Here is a 21,697-nt window from a genome sequence, read left to right as displayed (position 1 = left end):
CACCTCAGAGGGGAAATAATAATTTGTCTTTAGAGTCTATTCCAAGGGAAGGCAGAAATAACGCAGGCGCTAGCCGCAGTGCAGCACCGCAAATTGATCAAGGGCTTTATGACTTGCTTAAGGCCTCACAACGCATTGGGTATTCCAAACTCGGGAGCTTTTGGATACGAAGCACGTGCGGCTATGTGGTCGATCTTGTGGTATGACACTCGCCTTCGGATCAAAATATCCTACCTGGGTTCGAGCGTGGCCTTCAATAGCCTGACACCGACCAAAAAATGACGCCAAAATGCCAGTCTTTTGCCACAAAAGAAAACAAATCGTGAGTTGTATTCAATAGTTCAACCAATGAAATAACTTGTTTCCATGAGCTCTACTAACAACTCACTAGGCGGTGCAAAAAAACAAATAATGACGTCAAACTGCCAGTCTTTTTGGATTTCAGTGTCAGACTATAACATAACGATGGCTATGGTTCGAGTCCCGCTCTGGAAAAATTGTAATAATATCGCCTTAGATTATTATTGAGCTTTTTTTATATAGCGCAATATCCACTAAATGTGCTCAAAGCGCTTTACATTTGGTCCTTGGCCAACAGCAACATTTAACATTTAGGACGGGACATGACGCCTGTTAGGCGATGTTACAATTTTTTTTCGGACAGAGACAATGCTGTTAACGGCCAGGTACCCATTTTACACCTGAGTACGGTGAGGGAATCATATGAGTAAAGAGCCTTCTCCAAGGACTCAACTGTGCCCCGAGCGAGCGAGGCTCGAACCCAGGACCTTCCGATCCGAAAGCGAGTGTCATACCACTAGACCACATAGCCGCACATAGCCTCATTGTTGTAATGGAAATACTCGAAAATCAAGGTATACCTATTTACAGGTCTGATAATCCAGATTGGGTCATGGATTCATTGCTGCGATGGAATTACACTCAAGTATAACGGCCCAACACACAAAACTAATACATTTCAGTGAGAATTACTCATAAACGCGGACGGCAAAAAAAACAACAACAAAGACCTGAGTGACGTCAACTTCGAACTATCTATATGCAGGTCTGATAACCCAGATTGTGTTATTATGGTCTCATTGTTGTTGTAATGAAAATACGCTCCAACCAACGTGTTCTTATATTTGCAGGTCTGAGAACCGACAACATGCTTATGGGCTCATTGTTGTAATGGAAATACTCTTAACCCTTTCCGTACCAACTACAGGAAAATCGTCACATTCGTTGCGATGCAACCAACATTTTTCTTATTCAAATTTCCCTTGTACATCAATAACATTGAAAGAAAATGAACAGTGTGTTGTAGAGTACGTTTTGATAAAGAATTTATGTATGGCAAGAATTTTACTGTTATTGTGTCTGAGTGATAAAAATTATATTTTCGTGCGGCTATGTGGTCCAGTGGTATGACACTAGCTTTCGGATCGGAATGTCCTGGGTTCGAGCCTCGCGCTCGGCGCATAGTTCAGTCCTTGGAAAAGACTCTTTACTCACATTCTCACACCGTACTCAGGTGTAAAATAAGTACCTGGCCGTTAACAGCGTTGTCTCTGTCCGAAAATTTTTAATATCGCCTAATAGGCGTTATGTCCCGTCCTATATGTTAAATGTTGCTGTTGACCAGGGACCCCTTGTAAAGCGCTTTGAGCACATTTCGTGGATATTGTCCTATATAAAAGCTCATTAAAAAATGTTTTTGGTTTTTTAATCCTGAAAATTGCCGATAAGGTGAGAGATAAAACCACCACAGCAAATTCTCCATAACCACAATATTAAATTAAGCCTATTATTGTGTTCCGTTATCAGACCTGTATAATATATACACGTGGGACTTACTTATCCGAACCAGCGACCACCTGAGCTGAGCCCTTTGGTCTTGTGCCATGACGTAGAAGTTAGACGTCGTTTGTAGTTGTTCCAGGTGACTATAAAGTGTGTTACTGATGCTTGGATTTATTGGGAGGAATGTGCATCTCAGGTCTTCAAGAGGTTGACATTCAAGCAAGTGGTGTGTTACTGTTTCATTGGAGCGTTGACATAGGGGGCAGGAAGGAGATGTGTCTTTTGTAATTTTGCTCAAATGGTTGTTGAGCGGCATGTGTTGTGTTCTTAGTTGAAAGATGATGCTTTGTTGGTGTCTTCTGAGCTTATAATTTAGGCAATCAGTTTTTACAGGAGTGGTCATATGGGAAAACATACATCTACCCGTGGTGCTCATTGCCTAACTGTTCAAACATTCTTCTCTCTTATTTGTTTTGATTATACACGTGGGGCATGACGACATCACAGTCGTAGTACCCAACAACGAATGACTTTCGTCTTTCGGCAAATGGTGGTGTATGCCAGGGACACGTATGGAGAAGAGGCGGAATAGAAAAGTTGTCTCTTGTTGTTACCAACATAATTACCTGCTCCACTCATTTTTCTGAATTAAAAATTCACCCCATATACCGGAGCATACTCAATCTCTCAATCGTTTCTATGTTATATGTTTGTGTTGAGATTATTGGCTATTAAGCTTAACTGCTGGCCAGGTATCTTCGCGATGGTTGTGTGCTGAACCCGCGGTCTCCAGTAGTCGGTGAGAGAGAGAGAGAGAGAGAGAGAGAGAGAGAGAGAGAGAGAGAGAGAGAGAGAGAGAGAGAGAGAGAGAGAGAGAGAGCTCTTGTAATGAATGACCTGAGTTTGATACGAATTTTTTTTGGATTCGTGGATAGCTCATACGGTAGAGTCACGCTCTCACCGGCCAGGCGGAGTGTCGTACCAATAAGGTCGCAAGTTCAAACCCCATCACCGCCGCGAAAATCTTTTATTCTGTATTGTCTTCTGGCACTTTTCTATTCATTTGTTAATAGAACAGTTGGTAACATCTGGGATGATCGAAGGAAAGAGAGCTAGACGAAGACAAAGAATGACTTATTTAAATAACCTAAGAATGGCCAATAAATGTGATTTTAAAAAGCAACACAGATTTCATGCGTACCGCAGAGGATCGTGATCCGTGGAGACAGACAGCTGACGTCACGGAAACGTGCTCAAGAGTGCAAGCCACGATGGATGATGATGACGTATGCTAGGATGGCTATTAATTATTTTTAAAAAAAAGAAACCCCCCCCCCCCCAAAAAAAAACCCAAACAAAAAAAAACAAAAAACAAGATAACATACAAACAACACAAAACCTCTCCCCCCCCCCCCCCCCCCCCCCTTGACCAACAAAAAACACAAGAAAAATCAAACATGCATACAAAGTATATTTTAACAAACAAACAAACAAACAAACAAACAAAATAGAAGGATCTTATCTGTTAACCTCTATGGGCCTTACCTGTGCCGGTGGTGGTGGTGACATTTCTAAGAGGGTGATGAGTCTTATAGAAGTCTGGAATACACCTGTCGGCTGTCGGGGAGGAATGGGTTGGGAGGGGATGTGAAGGGTAGGGGGGGGGGGGACGGGAGGAGAGGGATGGAAGGGGAGGTGAGGGGATAGATGTGAGGGAAGGGGATGAGACGGGAGGGGAGGGACGGGGAGGGATATGAGGGTAGGGGAGGGAAAGGGAGGGATTTGAAGGGAGGGAAGGCGAGGGATATGAGGGGAGGGGAGGTGAGGGAAAAGGAGGGATATGAGGGGAGGGAAGGCGAGGGATATGAGGGGAGGGGAGATGAGGGAAAAGGAGGGATATGAGGGGAGGGGGGATAAAGGGAGGGATATGAAGGGAGGGGGGATAAAGGGAGGGATATGAGGGGAGGGAAGGGGGATATAAGGGGAGGGGAGGTGAGGGAAAGGGAGGGATTTGAGGGGAGGGAAGGCGAGGGATATGAGGGGAGGGGAGGTGAGGGAAAAGGAGGGATATGAGGGGAGGGGGGATAAAGGGAGGGATATGAAGGGAGGGGAGATAAAGGGAGGGATATGAGGGGAGGGAAGGGGGATATAAGGGGAGGGGAGGTGAGGGAAAGGGAGGGATTTGAGGGGAGGGAAGGCGAGGGATATGAGGGGAGGGGGGATAAAGGGAGGGATATGAGGGGAGGGGGGAAAACGGGAGGGATATGAGGGGAGGGGGGATAAAGGGAGGGATATGAGGGGAGGGGGGGGATAAAGGGAGGGATATGAGGGGAGGGAAAATGAAGGGAGGGAAGGGAATGTGAGGGGAGGGAAGTGGATGGAAGGAGAGGTGAAGGTAGGGAAGTGGAGGGAAGGGGAGGTGAGGGGAGGGAAGTGGAGGGAAGGGGAGGTGAAGGGAGGGAAGTGGAGAGAAGAGGAGGGGAGGAGGAGGGAAGGGGAGGGAAGGGGAGGTGAGGGGGAAGATAAGTGTCGGGAGGGGGAGGTGAGGGGGAGGGAAGGGGAGGGAAGGGGAGGTGAGGGGAGGTGAGGGGAGGAAGAGGAAGACCCAATCAACGATCAAACCTGAGGCAAAGCTACAGTGGAATCCTGCTAAAAGCCAACACACCGCTTTACCAGAAAGATTTAGTGGACTTTAAAGCAAGGTTGATTTTATCCATACATTATCAATTGGATTCAATAGTCTGATGTCACGTCGCCCAAACACGGCGGCCATCGTGGTTCTAAACAAAGAAAATCGGTACTTTTTATATAGAACCTTTATAGAACTTTTCATATGTCTTGTGATCAGAATGAGTAAAAGTCAAAACATGAATAGATTTATAATGATTTTTTTCCCCTCTGGATACGCTTTTATGCTCGTCGGAGAAATATTTCATAAGGGCGTCCGCCATTGTTCCGATAGTTTAGATCCAGTTACTAAGTTACCATGCGTCATTACGAGGGAAGTGACGTTACGACTGTTGAAGCGTATTGACACCTAGATGGCAACGCCTCTCGGACAGCCGTCATAATGTAAACAATGGCAGTGATTGGTCAACATAGCAAACTACACAGGCTTTATATCGATGGTATGTGTCTAAGTAAAATACCACACTGGTCTACCGCTTGATAAGGAGAACCAACACAGAAAACTTATTATTAATATATTATTATTATTATTATTATTATTATTATTATTATTATTATTATTATTATTATTATTATTATTATTATTATTATTATTTTTATTATTTTTATTATTAGTATTATTAGTATTATGATTATTATTATTATGATTATTATTATTATTATTATTTTATTATTATTATTATTATTATTATTATTATTATTATTATTATTATTATTATTATTATTATTATTATTATTATTATTATTATTATTATTATGAGGGAAGTGACGTCACGACTGTTGAAGCGTATTGAAACACACTTAGATTAAGAACAGAACATTTGGAACTAAAAAGAGGTGTTGACTTTAAGCGGGAAGTTGTGGCCTCTCAAGGAAAAAAAATGTAATATCGCCTAATAGTCGTCATGTGTCGTCCTAAAGGTTAAGTGTTGCACTGGCTAGGGACCGCTTGTAAAACGCCTTGAGCACGTTTAGTGAATATTGCGCTATGTATATGCTCACGTATGTTTACTAATAAATAGAGGTGCCTAAATTAAATGAGTCAATAAAATGGAGATAAAGACAAAGGGAGTAAATCTGACTCATGAATGAACAACACAAACAAACGACATTTGGGAGACAATATTTTGTTTACTTGAAAAAGGCCAAAGGCCGAAACGTCGTTTGTTTTGTGTTGTTCATTCATGAATCAGATTTACTCCCTTTATCTTTATCTCCATTTTATTTTTACTAGTAGAGAACCCGCAATATTTGAGGAGAAATAAAGACTATTAGGAAATTGGCGGATATCTATTATACTTATAATACTGTATTGTAGAAATAAAGACTATTAGGAAATTGGCGGATATCTATTATACTTATTATAATACTGTATTGCAGAAATAAAGACTATTAGGAAATTGGCGGATATCTATTATACTTATTATAATAATGTATTGTAGAAATAAAGACTATTAGGAAATTGGTGGATATCTATTATACTTATTATAATACTGTATTGCAGAAATAAAGACTATTAGGAAATTGGTGGATATCTATTATACTTATTATAATACTGTATTGCAGAAATAAAGACTATTAGGAAATTGGCGGATATCTATTATACTTATAATATATGTATTGTAGAAATAAAGACTATTAGGAAATTGGCGGATATCTATTATACTTATAATACTGTATTGTAGAAATAAAGACTATTAGGAAATTGGCGGATATCTATTATACTTATTATAATACTGTATTGTAGAAATAAAGACTATTAGGAAATTGGTTTATATCTATTATACTTATTATAATACTGTATTGTAGAAATAAAGACTATTAGGAAATTGGTTTATATCTATATACTTATTATAATACTGTATTGTAGAAATAAGACTATAGGAAATTGGCGGATATCTATTATACTTATAATACCGTATTGTAGAAATAAAGACTATTAGGAAATTGGCGGATATCTATTATACTTATAATACTGTATTGTAGAAATAAAGACTATCAGGAAATTGGCGGATATCTATTATACTTATTATAATACTGTATTGTAGAAATAAAGACTATTAGGAAATTGGCGGATATCTATTATACTTATAATACCGTATTGTAGAAATAAAGACGATTAGGAAATTGGCGGATATCTATTATACTTATTATAATACTGTATTGTAGAAATAAAGACTATTAGGAAATTGGCGGATATCTATTATACTTATAATAATACTGTATTGTAGAAATAAAGACGATTAGGAAATTGGCGGATATCTATTATACTTATTATAATACTGTATTGTAGAAATAAAGACAATTAGGAAATTGGCGGATATCTATTATACTTATTATAATACTGTATTGTAGAAATAAAGACGATTAGGAAATTGGCGGGTATCTATTATACTTATAATACTGTATTGTAGAAATAAAGACTATTAGGAAATTGGCGGATATCTATTATACTTATTATAATACTGTATTGTAGAAATAAAGACTATTAGGAAATTGGTGGATATCTATTATACTTATTATAATACTGTATTGTAGAAATAAAGACAATTAGGAAATTGGCGGATATCTATTATACTTATTATAATACTGTATTGTAGAAATAAAGACGATTAGGAAATTGGCGGGTATCTATTATACTTATTTTAATACTGTATTGTAGAAATAAAGACTATTAGGAAATTGGCGGATATCTATTATACTTATAATACTGTATTAAAGACTATTAGGAAATTGGCGGATATCTATTATACTTATAATACTGTATTGTAGAAATAAAGACTATTAGGAAATTGGCGGATATCTATTATACTTATAATACTGTAATAAAGACTATTAGGAAATTGGCGGATATCTATTATACTTATTATAATACTGTATTGCAGAAATAAAGACTATTAGGAAATTGGCGGGTATCTATTATACTTATTATAATACTGTTTTGTAGAAATAAAGACTATTAGGAAATTGGCGGATATCTATTATACTTATTATAATACTGTATTGTAGAAATAAAGACTATTAGGAAATTGGCGGATATCTATTATACTTATAATAGTGTATTGTAGAAATAAAGACTATAGGAAATTGGCGGACATCTATTATACTTATTATAATACCGTATTGTAGAAATAAAGACTATTAGGAAATTGGCGGATATCTATTATACTTATTATAATACTGTTTTGTAGAAATAAAGACGATTAGGAAATTGGCGGATATCTATTATACTTATTTTAATACTGTATTGTAGAAATAAAGACTATTAGGAAATTGGCGGATATCTATTATACTTATTATAATACTGTATTGTATTTTAAGATTTGTCGTATGTCTGTGCTCGATGTTACGAACAATTATGATCCCCACCCCTATTAAAAAAAACAAAGACGAAAGAAATGATTATAAAGAACATGTTTGGGTTTTTATGAATGTGTGAGTGGGTGTGTGTGTGTGTGTGTGTGAGTGTTAGTGTATGATTTACTCACACGTGTTTACCATTGAAACCAAATCGGGAGGTCAAATACCACACATATCACACACATTGATAAATAAACCATCTCAGTCCCCGAACAAAAGGAATCGGTTTTCCTGCCGACCTTTCACTATTCTAAGTCGCAATACCAAACTGGAAGTATAGCGGACCAATACACAAAACTATCTCGTGTAACCTTGAACGTTTATAGCCTGGTTAATACAGTCTAGTTAGAATTAGAATTACTCATAAACGTGGATGGCAAAAAACAATAAGAAAGACCCGAATAACGTCATCTTCGTTCTGTCTATAAATAATACCAAACTACGAGAAGCTGTGGAATGTAAACACTAAATAAAAAACAAACATGAATATAGATAGTTCGAAGATGACGTCACTCAGGTCTTTGTTATTGTTTTTTGTCCATCCGCGCTTATGAGTAATGCTCACTGAACTGTATTAACCCGACTATAAACGTTCATGGATACACACAGTTTTGTGTGTTGGTCCGTTATACTTTCGGATGGCAATGTTGTGAACTTCTTAGCCAAGTGCATACTATCTATAGAATATAAGATATGTACTATTGTTCTTAAATCACTACACTCTGATTGTCCTGGATACATTAATGACATGCTTCAATTCTACGTCCCACCCAGCAATCTGAGATCAAAGTCTGATTGTGCGGCTATGTGGTCTAGTGGTATGACACTCGCTTTCTGATCGGAAGGTCCTGGGTTCGAGCCTCGCGCTCGGCACATAGTTGAGTCCTTGGAAAAGGCTCTTTACTAACATTCTCTCACCGTACTCCGGTGTAAAATGAGTACCTGGCCGTTAACAGCATTGTCTCTGTACGAAAAAAATTGTAATATCGCCTAACAGGCGTCATGTCCTGTCCTACATGTTAAATGTTGCTGTTGACCAGGGACCCCTTGTAAAGCGCGTTGAGCACATTTAGTGGATATTGCGCTATATAAAGCTCAATTATAATCACATCACACAGACTTGTGAAGCCAAAAAATGACTCTTCGCAAAATTGGTGAGCAAGCGTTTGAACATTCTGTTAAAAATAATATTGAACTTGGTATTTTGCCCCGGAAGTAGAGTGATGATGATATGTTTTGATCTGTTGACAAGATTGGATTCAGTAGTCTGATGTCACGCCGCCCGGCAACGCCGGCCATCTTGGTTGTAAACAAAGAAAATCATTAATTTTTATTCTTCAAGCTGGCTAGAACTTTTCATATGTCTTGTGACCAGAATGTGTAAAAGTCAAAACATAATCAAATAAATTTGTTTGTTTTTTTCCTCTGGATACGTTTTTATGCTCGCCAAAGAAATATTTCATACGGGCGTCCGCCATTGTTCCGATAGTTTAGAGCCAGTGTTGCTAAGTTACCATGCGTCATTAGGAAGGAAGTGACGTTACGACTGTTGAAAAGTATTCTATTTGCCTTATTTGTTACCTTTATTGGGTCAAACAATAAAATCATTTCTATGGAATACAACACAACTCGTTAATATAATTCTTTACACACTCGGCGCCCCCTTATCTGGAACTCCATTCCAATTATATAACAGACAGTAATGATGCAGAATTCTTTTTAAAAAAAACATCTTAAAAGGTTTCTTTTTAATATATAACACTGAAGAATTATTTTGCTTTGTTTCATTGAGATAGTATGCGCTTGGCTAAGAAGCTCATAACATTGCCATCCGGAAGTATAAAGGAACCAACACACAGAACTGTGTGTATCCATGAACGTCTATAGTCGGGTTGATACAGTTCAGTGAGCATTACTCATACAAAGACCTAAGTGACGTCATCTTCAAACTATCTATATTGTATGTTTTAGTGAAAGTTGTCACGTTGCTGTTAAACGATTATGGTGATACACAGTTCTGTGTGTTGGTTCCTTTATACTTCCGGATGGCAATGTTGTGAGCTTCTTAGTCACACATACTATCTATAGATAGTTCGAAGATGACGTCACTCAGGTCTTTTTTATTGTTTTTGCCATCCGCGTTTGTGAGTTGTTCTCACTAAACTGTATTAACCAGACTATAAAAGTCCATGGTTACACAGAGTTTGTGTGTTGGTCCGTTATACTTCCGGATGGCAATGTTGTGAACTCCTTGGCCAAGCGCATACTATCTATAGATAGTTCGAAGATGACGTCACTCAGGTCTTTTTTATTGTTTTTTTTTTTTTTTGTCATCCGCGTTTATGAGTAATTCTCACTAAACTGTATTAACCAGATTATAAACGATCATGGTTACACACAGTTATGTGTGTTGGCCCTTTATACTTCCGGATGGGAATGTTGTGAGCTTCTTAACGAAGCACATACTATCTATAGATAGAATGCGCTTAACCAAGGAGTTCACAACATTGCCATCCGGAAGTATAACGGACCAACACACAAACTCTGTGTAACCATGAACTTTTATAGTCTGGTTAATACAGTTTACTGAGAACAACTCACAAACGCGGATGGCAAAAACCATAACAAAGGCCTGAGTGACGTCATCTGCATACTATCTATCGATACTCGAATGTTTATAGTCTGATTAATACAGTTTAGTGAAAATTACTCATAAACATGAATAGCAACAACAAAAAAAAAAAAAAAAACAATAACAAAGACCTGAGTGACGTCAACTTCGTTCTTTTGATAGTTCGAATATGACGTCACTCAGGTCTTTGTTATTACTTTTTGCCATCCGCGTTTATGAGTAACGCTCACTGAACTGTATTAACCCGACTATAAACGTTCATGGATACACACCGTTTTGTGTGTCGGTCCGTTATACTTCCGGATGGCAATGTTATGAGCTTCTTAGCCAAGCGCATACTATCTATAGATAGTTCGAAGATGACGTCACTCAGGCCTTTGTTATTGTTTTTGCCATCCGCGTTTGTGAGTTGTTCTCACTAAACTGTATTAACCAGACTATAAAAGTTCATGGTTACACAGAGTTTGTGTGTTGGTCCGTTATACTTCCGGATGGCAATGTTGTGAACTCCTTGGCCAAGCGCATCTATCTATATATAGATAGTATGCGCTTGGCAAAGAAGCTCACAACATTGCCATCTGGAAGTATAACGGACCAACACACAAAACTATGTGTAACCAAGAACTTCTATAGCCTGGTTCATATAGTTTAGTGAGAATTACTCATAAACGCGGATGACAAAAAACAATAACAAAGATATGAGTGACGTCATCTTCGAACTATCTTTAGATACACGAATGTTTATAGTCTGATTAATACAGTTTAGTGAAAATTACTCATAAACATAAATAGCAAAAAAAAAAATATATATAAATTAAATAAAAAACCCCAAAAAAAAAACAATAACAAAGACCTTGAATGGCGTCAACTTCGTTCTATCTATGATATTATTCCGACAGTTTTATGTTTTAAAATCGTGAGTAATGCTCAGGGTATGTGGGGGGGGGGGTGATTTCTTTTGGATAACTCAGCAAGCAGCCTGTGTGCTAAAGTTGGCAATGCCTTTGGACCCCCATCATGGTATCTATCACCGTTTAACCTTTACCACCGACAATCCGATGATCTTTGAAGGAACCCTGGCAACGGTTTGTTTGACCTAGAAACAACACAAACATGGCGTCTGACTCGCCCCATGAGATAATAAGTCAGAGGAAACACCCTGTGTTTTTTTTTTTTGTTTGTTTTTTTTTTCATGTTTCTCTCCTTTTCCAGGAGAATGTTTCGATTTATAAACTGGAACTTTTATATAGATAGTATGAATTTGGCTAAGAAGCTGACAACATTGCCATCCGGAATACGCTTCAACAGTCGTAACGTCACTTCCCTCGTAATGAAGCAACGTAACTTAGTAACTGGCTCTAAACTATTGGAACAATGGCGGACGCCCTTTTAAAATACTTCTCCGACGAGCATAAAAGTGTATCCAGAGGAGAAAAACATTATAAATCTGATCATGTTTTGACTTTTACACATTCTGATCACAAGACATATGAAAAGTTCTAGCCAGCATGAAGAATAAAAAGTACCGATTATATTTGTTTAGAACCACAATGGCCGCCTTTGGTGGGCGACGTGACATCAGACAATTCAACCCAATTGGATTCAGTAGTCTGATGTCACGCCGCCCGGCAACGGCGGCCATCTTGGTTCTAAACAAAGAAAATCGGTGCTTTTTATTCTTCATGCTGGCTAGAACTTTTCAAATGTCTTGTTATCAGAATGTGTAAAAGTCAAAACATGATCAGATTTATAATGTTTTTTCTCCTCTAGATACGATTTTATGCTCGTCGGAGAAATAGTTCATAAGGGCGTCCGCCATTGTTCCGATAGTTTAGAGCTAGTTACTAAGTTACCATGCGTCATTACGAGGGAAGTGACGTTACGACTGTTGAAACGTATTGGAAGGGACCAACACACAAAACTGTGTGTAACCTTGAAATAATCGACACATAGTCCCCGTAATATATCCTCCTGTTGTCCCATTGTACTTTTTAAGATTTTAAAATTATCTCTGCCCATTTTTATTTAATTTCTTTAAATTCGATATTTTTCTTTTATACAATATTTCCGATTTGTGTCGTGATACAGAATTATAATTTCCAAGCATGGATAAATAAAGTACATCTTTTTTTAAAAATTGAGTTTTTATATGGCGCAATATCCACTAAATGTGCTCAAAGCTTTGCTGTAAACGGCAAGGTACTCATTTTACACCTGAGTACGGTTAGAGAATGTGAGTAAAGAGTCTTTTCCAAGGACTCAACTATGCTTTTAAAAAAAATTGAGCTTCAATATAGCGCAAGATCCACTAAATGTGCTCAAAGCGCTTTACAAGGAGCCCCTGGTCAACAGAAACATAAATTAACTTTTAGGACGAGACATGGCGCCTGTTAGGCGATGTTACAATTTTTTTCGTACAGAGACAATGCTGTAAACGGCCAGTTACTCATTTTACACATGAGTACGGTTAGAGAATGTGAGTAAAGAGTCTTTTCCAAGGACTCAACTATGGCTCGAACCCAACCAAGACCTTCCGATCCGAAAGCGAGTGCCATACCACAAGACCACATAGCCGCACAACTTATCATCTTATCATAACTTATCTTATTCATGCACTGTTTACAAAAGTCCTTTCTTTTCTCGTCTCCATTTTGTTGGGAAATCCACGAGAGACTTTATTTTTGTCTCCCCTTATCTGAGAGGCCATCTGGCTACAATAACATTTACTACCTCAGCTGCTGCTGCTGTTGTTGATGTCCTTGGACGGTCTAGAATCAAAACGGCATTATGTCGGAACTAACCAAATGCTTAAAAGCCGAATTAAATGTTAAAACTGGTCTAAAATATAAATTATTGACATTAGCACCCTGAAATATGGTATCCATTCTCCTCAATAAAACATACACACTCAACACAAGTCTGATATTTCTGGCTATAAATTCAATTTTCAACATCTTAGCCATTCCGACTTGATACCGTTTTGTGGCGAAGGGTCACAAATAGGTTTTTCTGTCTAGCCTCAGTCGCCTCGATACTGATCAAAGTTTAAAGAAAAGAGAAAAAATCAGAAAACAAAACAATTCTTATGGGGTAGTGACGTGGATCAGCGGTATACGATATTTGCTTCGTACCCGAAAAGTACCGAGTTCGATCACCCGCCGCTGCGCTGCTGTGTGTGGCCTTGAGCAAGTCACCTCGTGAAAAATTTCGGTTGAAAAAATTTAACATGGGCTGTACGGCGCAATTTGGACTCCCAACCCTAGTTGCGTCTAGTGGTATGACACTCGCTTTCGCATCGGAAGGTCCTGGGTTCGAGGGTCGATCGGCGCATAGTTGAGTGAGTCCTTTGAAAATACTCTTTACTTACATTCTCTCACCGTACTCAGGTGTAAAATGAGTACGTACCTGGCTGGTAACAGCGTTGTCTCTGTAGAAAAAAAATGGTAATCTCGCCAAACAGGCGTCATGTCTCTACGGGTTCTACAAGTTAAGTGTTGCTGTTGGCTAGGGACCATTTGTAAAGCGCTTTGAGCATGTTTAGTGGATATTGATCTATATAAAAGCTCAAGTTTGTCCTTTTAAAAATACAAACTGAAAATCAAGAAACGTCGACTTATTAGATTAACCTGATTTTAGGCTTGCAAGTTCAAACTAATTATTGGGTGGGGTTCCTGACCTTCCATAGTGGGCAGGGAGGTCATACTGTATCTTCTATCCCCTTATATCTGTTTTCCAACATGCCTTCTATCTTTGTCTTGGAATAATATTGCTTGGTTTTGTCCTGGCCCTGGCCAGATACCATGGCTGAGAGGGAAACAGTCAAATGTATAGTTAGTTTTGGGAGATGATATTTTTTTCCTTGTAAATCATCTCTCTGTTATGCACTGTATTAATTATATTTTGTTTATGTATTATACATGATTTGTAAACATTTGGGTGTATTCCTCTTAATGGGGACCTGTGTCTGTGTCAGGATGAGACTTTTAGGTGATCTCAAACGTAGTACACTGATAGTGTGCTCTTGAAATCTACATCTGTTCTCTTTTGAACCAATTCCCCTTTGTCTGCCTTATTCTTGGATGCTTTAGTTGTAATTCTAGAACTTTTTTACTATCCCATTTTCTTCCTTTTTACTGGCGCTGATATGACCTTAATGTGTGACAAGCGCCGTAAAACCCTTAAAAACAAACAAAACAAACAAAACTATTTATTTGCTTTCATGCAGATTTAGATTTAGTGCACAGAAGGCGCTCAAGAAAAACACGAATCTAATGACACAGAACAGGTTAATACGATTGTCGACACGAATAAGCTAAATTGTCAAATACGCATGCGCATAACCATTTTCCTGTCATCTGCAGCCTATCTTGAAGTGGGGCTAAGAAAGGTCAAAGGGTCAAATTCCGTTCAGGGGTGAATAACTCTAGACAAATAGAATCAAATCAAACTTGTAGGTTGGAATTATATTATTGGGAATGTTACTGGATTACATCCCCTGTTTTTGCCCACCCAGGTCTATCCTGCTACAGAACAGATTCTCTCTCTCTCTCTCTCTCTCTCTCTCTCTCTCTCTCTCTCTCTCTCCCTCGCTATCGTTCTATATTTATATTTCTCTACATTTCTCTCTCTCTCTCTCTCTCTCTCTCTCTCTCTCTCTCTTTCTCTCTGTGTGTGTGTGTGTGTGTGTGTTCTCTTTTTTCGTTCCCCTCTCCCTCTATATATAGTTGTTCCAACCCCACTTATCTATCTATCTATCTATCTATCTATCTATCTATCTATCTATCTATCTATCTATCTATCTATCTATCTATCTATCTATCTATCTATATCTATCTATCTATCTATCTATCTATCTATCTATCTATCTATCTATCTATCTATCTATCGATCTATCTATTTATCTATCTATCCATCCATCTATCTATATATATATATATATATATATATATATATATATATATATATCTATCCATCTATCCATATACATATCCATCTACCCATCCATATACCTATCCATCTACTTATCCATCTACCTATCCATCTACCTATCCATCTACCTATCCATCTACCTATCCATCTACCTATCCATCTCCCTATATATCTACCTATCCATCTACCTATCCATCTACCTATCCATATACCTATCCATCTACCTATATATCTACCTATCCATCTATCTATCTATCTACCTATCCATCTACCTATCCATCTACCTATCCATCTACCTATATATCTACCTATCCATCTACCTATCCATCTACCTATCCATCTACCTATATATCTACCTATCCATCTATCTATCCATCTACCTATCCATCTATCTATCCATCTACCTATCCATAGACCTATCCATATACCTATCCATCTATCTATAACCTTACATTATATATGCCCATTCCGTTTATCACACACATCGTTCTCTCTTCCTCTCTCTCTCTCTCTCTCTCTCTCTCTCTCTCTCTCCCTTTTTGTTAATCTTTCTCTCCGCCCCCTCCCCGCCTCAATTGTCTCTCTTTCTCTCACCGTATCTGAACAGAAAGACAAGCAAGTTTAATATTCTAAAGTTTTCCAATTCAAGCTGGATTCAGATCAGATTCTTCAAATCCAAATTGAACAAGACATTGGAAATTCAATGTTCAATTCCCAGACATCGGAAACACTTAGACAATGTTCTTCTTTCCTCCTTCCTGCTTCTTCTTCCTTTATCATTCCTTTTCTTTTCTCATTGTTCGGCTATAGGGAATGAGATTAGCGGAAGAGTAGCGCCCTTTGATTGTACGTCACCCATAGTCTGTGACGTCACCGGCGGAAAAGTTATTAGAGAGAGAACGTCATGTTGGTTGTGCGCATGCGTCTCTCGTAAACAAAAAACTGAAAAAGCTACTCATATATTTATTTTCGAAGTGACTATTCTCACCCCTCTAGTCTAGGATGCTAGTCTTCATAATAGTAGTCCACAATTGTTGTATGTTTAATCCAAAGGTTGTAATGCAGTAATTTGTTAAGTTTCTTGTCACAAGTTGCACAATTTAAAAAAAAATCAATCAAATCCAAATCGCAAAAAGCCGGCGACGTTTTTTTCGGTAATCCAATCGGCCGGGGGGGGGGGGGGGGATGAGAATAGAGGCAGCCATATTCATTTTACAGGAAAGCCGTCAATGGCTTCTTCCCAAATAACTCCAGACGTAAACAGTCGACAAGGGCAATCTACCCAACGTTCGATAATCAATAACCGCTTGTTTTCCTTTTGTCCAGTTACATCCCCCTTGGTCAAAGGGAAGTAATTTACTTGTTGCAATCCTCGCACTGAAATGACCTCCCTTGATTCTCGTCAAAAACCCATCAACATTGGTCAGCTTTCAACGATAAATAATTGCGAATACATCGGCGGCTCCGTCCTGCCGTGATCGCCGTGTTAACACGATCGTGGATAGCTCATACGGTAGAGTCACGCTCTCACCGGCCAGGCGAAGTTGTCGTACCAGTAAGGTCGCGGGTTCAAACCCCCATCACCGCCGCGAATTTTTTTTAAATTCTCTATTATTGTCTTCTGGCACTTTCCTACTCACTTCATCTCTTGTTGTTATCACGATGGCTGTGGTCCTGTCACCGATCTGTGGTCCAGGCCAGCCCGCTAGCTAGATAGAGGAGGTTTTTGCCAGACCTGTGGACTTCAAATTAACCAGCAGATTTTTGTCCAATCAAAACATGGAATTTGTGACACACCCTCACACTTGATCGGACAAACACGTAGTTGGTTGTTTATAAACGATCAACCAGTAAATTTTTGACCAATCAAAACATGGAATTTGTGACACACCCTCACACGTGATCGGACAAACACGTAGTTGGTTGTTTATAAACGATCAACCAGTAAATTTTTGACCAATCAAAACATGGAATTTGTGACACACCCTCACACGTGATCGGACAAACACGTAGTTGGTTGTTTATAAACGATCAACCAGTAAATTTTTGACCAATCAAAACATGGAATTTGTGACACACCCTCACACGTGATCGGACAAACACGTAGTTGGTTGTTTATAAACGATCAACCAGTAAATTTTTGACCAATCAAAACATGGAATTTGTAACACACCCTCACACAATATATACAATAACGTGAATGGTATCGACCTCTTTCTGATCATTGTTATTGGGTTTTTTTTACGGCCAAATGGGTGACTAGTTACACACGATTTTCTCCATCAGAACGTTTATATTTACACATAGTTTTCTGTGTTGGTTCAATTGATCAATCGGTAGAACAGTGGGTATTTTACTTAGACACATAGAATCGATTGCAAAGCCTGTGGATTTTGCTATGTTTACCAATTGGATTCAATAGTCTGATGTCACGTCGCACAGCAACGGCGGCCATCGTGGTTCTAAACAAAGAAAATTGGTACTTTTTATGATTCATGCTGGCTAGAACTTTTCATATGTCATGTGAATGTGTAAAAGTCAAAACATGATCAGATTTATAATGTTTTTTTTCCCTCTGGATACGCTTTTATGCTCGTCGGAGAAATATTTCATAAGGGCGTCCGCCATTGTTCCGATAGTTTAGAGCCAGTTACCAAGTTACCATGCGTCATTACGAGGGAAGTGACGTCACGACTGTTGGAGCGTATTACTGTCATTGTTTACGGTTTCAATTTATTTCTAATAGACGCAACGCTGTGACCCGCCAGACACTCATTTTACACGAGTACGGTGAGAGAATAATATGAGTAAATAGCTTTTCTAAGGACTGAAGTATGCATCGCTCAGCTCGGGGTTCGAACCCTGGACCTTCCGATCCGAAGGCGGATATCATAACACTAGACCACATAGCCGAATCGAAGATGCTCAGACGCGTGTCCGGTCCTAAAGTTTAAGCCAAAAATAACGATAAATGTTGAATTGTAAGTTTCAATTTATTAGACGAAGACACAGATACTCTGGATGGGTGGGGTTCCTGACCTCCCATAATGGGCAGGGGGGGGGGGGGGGGGGGGGGGACATACTGTGTCTTCTATCCCCCTATGTCTGTTTTTCCAACATGCTTTCTGTCTTTGTCTTGGAATGAGATTACTTGGTTTTGTCCTGGCCCTGGCCGGATACCCTGGCTGGGAGGGAAAAAGTCAAATGTATAGTTAGTTTTGGAAGATGATATTTTTTTCCTTGTAAATCATATCTCTGTTATGCACTATAATATTATGTTTTCTTTCTATTATATATGATTTCATATTTGAGTGTATTCCTCTTAGTTGGGACCTGTGCTTGTATCTGGATGAGACTTTTAGGTGATCTCAAACTCAGTACACTGATAGTGTGCTCTTGGAACCTCCATATGTTCCCTATTTGAACCAATTCCCTTTTGTCTGCCTTATTCTTGGATGCTTTAATGTTAATACTAGAACTTTTTACTATCCCATTTCCTTCGCTGGAGCTGATATGGCCTCAATGTGTTGCAAGCGCCGTAAAACCCTTAAAAGCAAAAAACAGATACTCTGGACGTTTCGGATGTCCCCTTTATCAACAAAACAGGATTAATGAAACACTACAGACGAATAATGAGATAACGTAACTGTGATAGTCAGTCACAATCACGTTATCTCATTTGTCTGTAGTGTTTCGTTGATAAAGGGGAAACACGAAACGTCCACAGTATCTGTGTCTTCGTCTAATAAATTGAAACTTATAATTCAATATAATTTATTGATAGTTTTTTCTCCCTTCGAGCTTCGAGCAGCAACCATTTTCATTACAGTTTAAGCCAAAAATCAGTTGTTTTACGAATTGCTTGCAGCAATGCGCTTCAACAGTCGTGACGTCACGTCTTCGTAATGACACATAGTAACTTAGTAACTGGCTCTAAACTATAGGAACAATGGCGCCGGACGCCCTTATGAAATATTTCTCCGACGAGCATAAAAAGCGTATCCAGAGGAAAAAAAAACACAAAAATTTGATCATGTTTTGACTTTTACACATTCTGATCACAAGACATAGGAAAAGGGAATGAAAAGTTTTAGCCAGCATGAAGAATATTAAAGTACCGATTTTCTTTGTTTAGAACAACAATGGCCGCCGTTGCTGGGCGACGTGACATCAGACTATTGAATCCAATTGGCAGGTGGGCATTAATCTCTTTCCCAGGCCTACATAGAACAACAAGTCAAGACAAAACTACAGAAATAGCAATTGGCTAAAATAATGAAAGGAAAACAGAGACGCCCGCCTGCCACTCACTGGGACAAAAACCATGTATTGATGCTATGCGCTTAGTTAAAATACTCACAACATCCACCATCCGGATATAATGTACCAAAACTGCCGTACTCTGGAAAAAAAACCCATATGTGACCCCTCGTCTCAAAACGGTATTAAGTCGGGATGGATGAGATGCTAAAAAGTAAAATTATAGTTAAAGTGGTCAAAAATATTTAACGTTGGTATTTAGCACAGTAAACTATGATATTTCTTCTTCTCTATAAAGCATTTAAACTCAACGTAAGTCTGATATTTCTGGCTATAAATTCCATTTTCAGCATCTTAATCATCCCGACTTAATACCGTTTTGAGGCGAAGGGTCACATATTTCAAAATTTGGCCAGAACTTCAAATATCGATCGATTTGAATGACGCGAAGTCCCAGGTTTGATAGTTTCTTGTTTTTTGCCAAGATGAAAGGTCCTTTAAATCGATCGATATTTGAAGGACGATTAAGACATTGAGCAAAGCTCCGATATTGGATTCAGTAGTCTGATGTCACGCCGCCCGGCAACGGCGGCCATCTTGGTTCTAAACAAAGAAATTCATTACTTTTTATCCTTCATGCTGGCTAGAACTTTTCATATGTCTTGTGATCAGAATGTGTAAAAGTCAAATCATGATCAGATTTATAATGTTTTTTTCCTCTGGATACGCTTTTATGCTCGTCGGAGAAATATTTCATACGGGCGTCCGCCATTGTTCCGATAGTTTAAAGCCAGTGTTACTTAGTTACCATGCGTCATTAGGAAGGAAGTGACGTTACGACTGTTGAAGAGTATTGGTTGTTTATAACGAGTAACGTGAATGAAATTAACCTCTCTCTTATCATTGTTATTGTTTTTATACCGCGAAATGGGTGACTAGTTATCACACCATTTTCTCGAGCAGATTATGAACGTTTAAATTTACACATCGTTTTCTATAGATAGTTCGAAGATGACGTCACTCAGGCCTTTGTTATTGTTTTTGCCATCCGCGTTTGTGAGTTGTTCTCACTAAACTGTATTAACCAGACTATAAAAGTTCATGGTTACACACAGTTTGTGTGTTGTTCCGTTATACTTCCGGATGGCAATGTTGTGAACTCCTTGGCCAAGCGCATTCTATCTATTGATCAATCAGTAGAACAGTGCTTAAGTGGGTGAGAGAGGGATCTAGTAATGACTTTGAGTTTGAAACGAATATTTTAGTGTTCGTTGATAGCTCACACGGTAGAGCCACGCTCTCACCTGCCAGGCGGAGTTGTCGTACCAATAAGGTCGCAGGTTCAAACCCCACCACCGCCGCGAAAAATTTTCATTCTCTATTGTCTTCTGGCACTTTTCTATTCACTTCATATCTTGTTGTTACCAACATAAGTGCCTGCTCCACTCACTTTTCTGAATTAAAAATTCACCCATACACCGGAGCATACTCAATGTCTCAATCGTTTCTATGTTATATGTTTGTGTTGAGAATATTGGCTATTAAGCTTAACTGCTGGTCAAAATTATTCGCGATGGTAGTGTACGAACGAATCGGCGGTCTCAAGAAGTGGGTGAGAGAGGGATCTAGTAATGACTTTGAGTTTGAAACGAATATTTTAGTGTTCGTTGATAGCTCACACGGTAGAGCCACGCTCTCACCTGCCAGGCGGAGTTGTCGTACCAATAAGGTCGCAGGTTCAAACCCCACCACCGCCGCGAAAAATTTTCATTCTCTATTGTCTTCTGGCACTTTTCTATTCACTTCATATCTTCTTTTTTTTACTTAAACGCATACCATCGATAGTTAAACATGTGTAGTTTGCTGTGTCTACCAATCACTGCCATTGTTTACATTATGACGACTGTCCGAGAGGCGTGGTTATCTACCGGTTAATTATGTTGATCATGACAGAAAATGAAGTGAGTAGGAAAGTGCCAGAAGACAGTAGAGTTAAACATTTCGCTGCGATACTTACTTATCCAT

This window comes from Berghia stephanieae, chromosome 14 (genome assembly GCF_034508935.2).
Source record: "Berghia stephanieae isolate SIO BIC M18660-M18661 chromosome 14, UCSD_Bste_1.3, whole genome shotgun sequence".
NCBI classification, from domain to species: domain Eukaryota; kingdom Metazoa; phylum Mollusca; class Gastropoda; order Nudibranchia; family Aeolidiidae; genus Berghia; species Berghia stephanieae.
The sequence above is the reverse complement of the archived record's forward strand: the minus strand, read 5'-3'. Positions refer to the sequence as shown.